We start from the raw sequence: 7,092 nt of genomic DNA, 5'->3' as shown, positions 1-7,092 counted from the left end.
CGGATAGTCATCACGACGGAGGATTTTTCCAAATGCTATGATGACTGGAAAATTCGTTGGCATAAGTGTATTGCAATGGAAGATGAAATGGACAAATCTCACCTTTCAATTTTATCATAGTACTTTTGCGAGCGTTTGAACCAAATTATGTAGCATACAAAACCACTTCTTAACTTTTACTTAATTTTTGTCTGTATAAAGAGAAGTCATTCGGTATAAAGTCAGGAATAAAAGGTAATCAAATCGATGTTTTCTAGGTGCACGAAATGGAGTTGTTTCAATTGAAGTGTGAGAGCTTGCACTGTCGTGATAAAGAGTGATCAATCTACGGCGGTTGGTTTTCTGTTTACTAGAAAGACAACTGACACATAAATGGTTGTGTACTACTAAGAATTTACTGTTCTGTTGTTTTCTAAAGAACATGTAATCATTAGCTTGGAAGTGCCTCGTGCGTCAACAGTCTTTCTTGGATTCAGCTCATCTTGAAACAATCCTGCAATATCAATCGACTACTTATTACATTCAGGCTCATACGCGTAAATTTCCGATTAGTCATCTGTTTCGAAGCACTGTTATCGTATTTCTTTACACGAGCCTTTTTTTGAGCGATTGAGAAGTTGTGTAGGATCCAACAAGCAAAATCTCCTTTTGAATATATACTGATCTAACTAATGTCTATAGTTGTCTCCTTCTCACCATAGCTCACATTACGATCTTACAACGTCAATAATTTTGCACGACCTTCTCGAAATTCACCATACCATAGGTAAACACAGATCCATACAGCTAAATTAAATGTTTACGATTCAATCCCATTTTTTGACGGTGAAACATCTAGTAATATACAGATACATAGATATACAGACAGTAGTATAAGAGATAATATTTCAATGTCAGTGTTGTGGCGTTTACTAAAAACATCGAAAAATTTATCTTCAAGTAATCGCTAGCAACGGAGAATGAAAAATGTGCATCTGATCATTTAGAAGTGAGTGTATTTCCGGCGAGTGACAGCTGTGCCGTCAACGTAGATAAACTTTTTTTTCGATCATGATCCTCTTCATATTAATATTTGTTTTGCTGAGAAGATTTGTATTTAATATAGCGAATTTCAGCTTTCCTAAGGGGTGGTATCCACTTCTAAGTTCGAAAAAATGTTTTTCTTTGTTAATTCTTCCTTCCTTGTTATTCCTAAAATATATGAAAATTTAGCGAGTTTAACGTTTTCTAAGAATTCATAGTTTATTAATAAAAATATTGGGTTCCGTTGTACCTGTAGAAGATCTGATGAAAGTCCTCCACAAAAAGGTGTTTGACGGTGAGAAACATATCTCTGATCCAAATTAACTAAAATAAAAACCAAAAAGATTACTTTTAGGATAGATAAATGGATCCCAACAAAAAAACCTTTTTTGCACGAAAATTTACACTTTAAAATAAATTTTGTGAGAAACTTTATTTCTCCTATCATTAGTTGAAAAAAGTATCTAAGAAGATCCTGTGAAAATTACAAGCCAATCGGTCAAGCCGTTTCGGAGAAATATTCCTCATCGACCTTTAAAATATTATTTCGAGAAAAACGCATTTAAAGCGTAGCTTTACTGCAGCTACTCCGGGTTACGGTTTCACGCTCGGAGGCGTTCTTACAAATGCGCTCATTACTCCGGAACTATTTTCCGGACTACTTTGAAATTACAGACAATATTCTCCAATATATATACATTCAAATTATGCAAAATAAATTTCGATTTTTTCAAAATTACAAGTGCATATAACCTCTTAAAAAAACAGGTCAGCGTCGATTTCTTGATTCGGCAACACTGCTACTTATATATTTGAGAATCAAGGTTTGATCTTTTCCAGAAGAATATATCCACAAACAAATGTATATTTGGCTAATTTATATGAATTAAAATCACTTTCATCATGTAACTATCTTTCGCATTATTAACAGCTATTTATTTAATGCGAAAATCATTTAAAACAAACTCGTGGTCGCCAAACGTTTTTGCTCTTTGACTCTTTGAGGACGCAAACAGGTGGGACTTACGATGTCTGGCTCTCTAGTTCAGCATGGTGCAAACGCCGATGTCCAACTACTGATTAGTTTGATTTCCTTTAAGTTCGTTTGCCGTTATTTTTTCCCATCGCTACATGAAAGTGAAATTTAATTAAGTTAATGCATGGCTCAGCAGTGCGTTTTCCCCTTCAATGGAGCGTAAGCGTTAAATTAGCAGTAGAATAAGCATAAGAAAACACAAAAAACATTTGTGTTGAAATCAATGACAGGAAAATCAAAATGTTAGTCTTTATTGAAGAGATGTAAAGAAATCGGCTTCTGTTGCCAAATTGTGAGTGCGAAGTGATGACATCGTGATATTGAATTGAGTTAATTTTCTTTTTAGGAAATGTAGTGAAGGGCAATAAGATATTTTTCTTGAGAAAAGCAAGATACAATATTAAGTTTTCAAATGCAAATAGCAGCAAAATGAATTAGCAATTTTTTATATCTTTTGCTAATTGACTCAATGATTTTGTTATCAGACTACATACTAATTATTATGCTAGCTTTAACCATAATGCGACAACAAAATTATCGTTTTCGACTCTCTAAACGTTTCGAAGCTCTCTAAAAGTTATCAGGAATTCTAAAGGAGAACTTACTTAGTAAAAGCCATTTATTTACCTTTGCTTTTATTAACTACTACCTGTTTCTTCATGAGGATTAGCTAAGTTTGCAAGCGCCCACTAAGCACTTTAAGTATATTTTTTATACATTTTAAGCATCTCTTTTAACAAAGTTTCAATATGGTACTGTATTTCAATTGAATATACTCTTATACTTCTACTTCTGAGAAGAATCATATGCTGCGTAGTAAAAGTTTGATTAGTGAGAAATGATGCATGAAGACAGACGAAATGAAAACACGCTGAATTAAACTAATATTTCGACTATTACCATTTATTTTCCTGCATGCCTATAGCAAGGCTCTGCTAGCTTTCTAAACAGCGGAGCAAAACGCGTTCATACCTATGCCACATGCAAACCAAGCAATTTACATATTACTAGACACCATTAATTTTCCCATGTCAAAAAGTTATAAATACGCAATTTCAGTGAACCTAACCCTTTATTAGGTCAACCAAAAGTTTCTTTGCCAGCAGCGAATATTTCACAAAATTTTCTTGGTTTTTTCTTATCACAGGGGTTGGGGTGATTTGTGCGGCTGCCATTTGGTTTTCGTTACCCATCATTACTTCCACTTAAAGTATTCGTTGTGATTGGTAATGAACCGTCACTGTTGGCCCTTCATGGCGCGTAATCAATAAATTGCCAGCTACTTAAATGCTGCATGCTAAAAATCGAAATTATAAATGACACTAATTTCATGTTTTATTTGCATAAACGAAATCAAAAAGGCACGACACGATGTTAAACTTCTAATTAACCGCTCAATTTGAGCGAAGACACACTTTAAAGCCAATACACATTGCTGAGCGAAACAGTATTATGCTTGAGAGAGTGGGAAAGAGAGAAAGCGCGAGACAGTGAGAATGGGTGAGTCTGTGGTAACAGTAGTAGACCCTGTGGGAAAGATTATACTTGATATACGCTTAGGCAGCTTTGAAAGAAATTAACTTTTAAGCGATAATATTGAATAACATCAACTTTATTATGAATCTTCTGTATTATGGGGTGCACATTAAATAATTTTTATTGACTACCTTGCAGAAGAAGGGATCATCAACAGCCAACTATTACCTATATGGTGTTATTGGAGAGTTTAAAGGATGAAATGCCCGAAGAACTGCCGCGTTACAGAAAAAGAATCTGCTGTTTTAACAAGACAATGTACTGTGTCACAAGTCAGTGAAAAAATTGGCGAAAATTCACCAATTTGACTTCGAATTGCATTCGCAGAGACTATTTCTTAATCTCAGATCTCAAAAAAATACTCACTGGGAGCAAATTTTCGTCGAGTGAAGAGGTAATCGCTTAAACTGAAGCCTATTTTGAGGTTTGTCCTTTGCTTTCGTGCCACTAAGATGGTATCGAAAAGTTGGGGGGTCGCTTTAATCAGTATATTATTCTTCAAGGGAATTACGTTGTATGGAATAAGGGAACTTTATTTTATGGAATTTGTTTATGTCAGATATTGGCCTAATATACTTCTATAGCTGCTGTACAAACAGCGTGATCGGTATAAAGGGATTGTATTTTGTATATTTGTAGGCTATTACAGCTTCGGTGCAACGAGTTAACAATTTTCCTGCCACATTATTTATGCATGCAAAGCTTCAACTTTTTCCTACAGGGTTCACCACATTTACACTGCAGCATATCTGTATTTTGATCATAGCAGCGGTTACTAATGACCACGCACATGTCAGAATTTTGTCAAGCCACTAGTCAGCGCGGTGCCTAGCAGGCAGGCAGATAGAACACAGAACACAGCGAAATGGTCAACAAGCACGATTGCTGGTGATTTTCTGTAACCGCAATGTATTTCACTAAATTATTGCTGATATTAATTATACCAAGCAAAGCCAAATAAATGGCATTTAAAAATTTCCCCAACCACCATCACGCACCACGCTAGCACGGTTAGAGGTTGACTGAGGGCTCCTTCATCATCATCATCAGCGCCAACATCCAATATGTAGCGCCTAGCGCCCGCTTTTATTTGATGACGTGGCTGGTCACGACTGGTGGTTTGCGTGCTAATTAATTTGCAGCGGCGTTCCACATTTGCTGCGCAAATACACACACAAAGCCACAAATAGAAATTTATTTCCATTTTGTATGCCGGCATGAGTAAAAGCAGCGGTTGGTGTGGCGAATGCGATGCGATGGCGAGTGGAAGGGCAGGGCAGGCAGGCAGGCAGGCGAGAATTTGAGTGTGAAAAACGAGCAACATGTAAAAGTCGCATATAATCTTCGCTATGAAATGGACGAATATATTTTATTCAATTCTATTTGTCAGTTTTATTAATGGACTTAATATGTGCAGATAAGGCGGGCGGCATGCGGTGGAAGGAGATCACCGAAGATGGTGTGGCGTTAAGTTTTTGAAAAATTTTTCTTTTATTTTATTTTATGAAAAAAGGTGGTCTCTTAGTGATGATATATAAATAAATAAATGATTCCTAAAAGGAGTACGAAATATAATAGATATTCACATTATAGAAACCAATATTTGCTGATATCGACCGTGCCTTCGCAAAAAAATGTTTTTGAATTTTTTTTTTTTTTTTAACTAAACCTTACTTATTATTTCCCTAATAACTTCACTGTTACAGCTTGATTGCCTCAATTTCCTTACTCACTCAAAATGCCTACTAAAAGTAATCGGGTTTTCGCCTGCGGCAGCACTCAGCTAATTTGTATGCCTGTTTATTTTATTTTCGAACATACGAGCGCAGTTAAAATGATTGCCGCCGCCACCACCCTGCATTTATTTGCTAATGAGTCTGGCATAATTTGTCAACCAAATAAATCCGTTTCGCAATTAATCATTTCGTATTCACTGAGCGCTTTGCCAACTCTGCATGATTTGCCTCAAAGTGTTGGTTCGGTCTGGAGTGAACCCAAGCAGAGTTCCGAAAAATTGTTGTTTGATGTTGTTATTGTTATTTTTTGTATTTTCCTATTTTTGTCTGCTGACATTTTGCGCCATCACACCAGCTTTTGAGGTTAGCAGAGTTTCGTGTTGCGGTTTCCATGCCTTGGCATGGCGGAAAAATTACCAACAAAATTATTTTATTATCGTGTCCGGAAGCTGACGTTGTTGCCTTTCAAATCCAAGCAATAATATATTATTTTAGTATTTGAAACCGTTGCTCTTCTAGGAAACATTAGAAGGCTCTTAGTCAGATTTTATTTGATTCTGCTTTGACATGCCCAATTCATTTATTTAATTGGCGAAAAGGACGGGAATTTTTAAGGCGGAATTTAAAAATTAATGAAATAAGTTGCAAATTGAATTCATTTCCAGTGTAACGACCTTTTTTTAATGATCGGGTTCACTCAAGTTTAGTGATTTGATTGGTTTCAAGCTTATAGTATTCAGCTGAATGTTTGTACCGAGTTGACTACTCGTATTGCCTGTTCGATACGTTACTCGGGAGGGTTGTAACATCTTAAATGAGCGCAATTTAGTATTTCCTGACAATGAAAGCTTTTAAGTCATCCTCCAGCTAGCCAAGGAGTAACTCAAGTGATTCGGTAACCATACTAACAGAGTTAGTACTTATATTTGTAATGACATTTATATCAAATGACAAGAAAAAGCGTTTATTTCAGTTAAACCAAAGCTATAATAAAATTCACAAATAGAAAATATTCTTTGAAAAATTTTTGATAAGTTAGTTTGGATGGCCGATATATACTATTGTGAGACTTTTAGAACAATTTGTTGAGATGTTGCATCATTGAATTATTCACCAGTTCATGTCAATTATCTTGAGCATATCTTGTCAAATGAAAAGACTTTCTATTCCTGTTTATTCAGAGCATTCAGTTTGCACGGCAAATTAGCAGCTTCTTGGTGGGAAATAAATGGGTGCAAAGTTTAAGATCGATATCTCAAAAACTGAAGTACTAGTTCCATATATAAACAGATAGACAAATATATGGCTGAATCGACTCTTTTGCATAAACATTTCATTGGGCCACCGATGTTACAAACTTCGTCGCAAATTTAGTATACTCTAAAAATAACTAAATGCCGTTTTTGCTCCCAGTATTAGTAGGTAAAAAAAAATGTAGTCGATACCTAGGGTAGTCGAAAACGTTTTTTCATCTTTTGTCAATAGATGTTGATGCAGTCGCATAAATCGAACCATTTCTGAAGCTAATGGTAACAAGAGACAAAAAGTGGATCAAATACGACAATGTGCGAAACAGATTATGGTCCAAGCATGGCAAAGCTCAACAAAGGGTTGCAAAGCCAGAGTTGATGCCTCGAAAGGTTATGCTGAGTATTTGGTGCTATTGAAAAGGAATCATCCACTACGAGCTGCTCCAGATTCTACATTTCACTGTCAACAACTAATGAGACTGAAGCAAGCAATCGACAAAAAATGGCCAGA

The 7,092-nt window shown here is 35.8% G+C and overlaps 1 long non-coding RNA gene across 1 annotated transcript; it reads right to left on the bottom strand.

The window, feature by feature from the left end:
• Positions 1-1,042: 1,042 nt before the first annotated feature.
• On the bottom strand, positions 1,043-2,087 carry LOC108969834. Its single transcript, XR_001993432.1, has 3 exons — positions 2,051-2,087; positions 1,274-1,347; positions 1,043-1,191 (listed from the first exon to the last, which is right to left on the bottom strand). It is a non-coding gene; the product is annotated as an uncharacterized LOC108969834 (long non-coding RNA).
• Between the last annotated feature and the right edge of the window lie 5,005 nt (positions 2,088-7,092).

This window comes from Bactrocera latifrons, unplaced genomic scaffold (genome assembly GCF_001853355.1).
Source record: "Bactrocera latifrons isolate USDA-ARS-PBARC rearing strain unplaced genomic scaffold, ASM185335v1 scaffold_106, whole genome shotgun sequence".
Lineage (NCBI taxonomy): Eukaryota > Metazoa > Arthropoda > Insecta > Diptera > Tephritidae > Bactrocera > Bactrocera latifrons.
The sequence above is the reverse complement of the archived record's forward strand: the minus strand, read 5'-3'. Positions and strand labels throughout refer to the sequence as shown.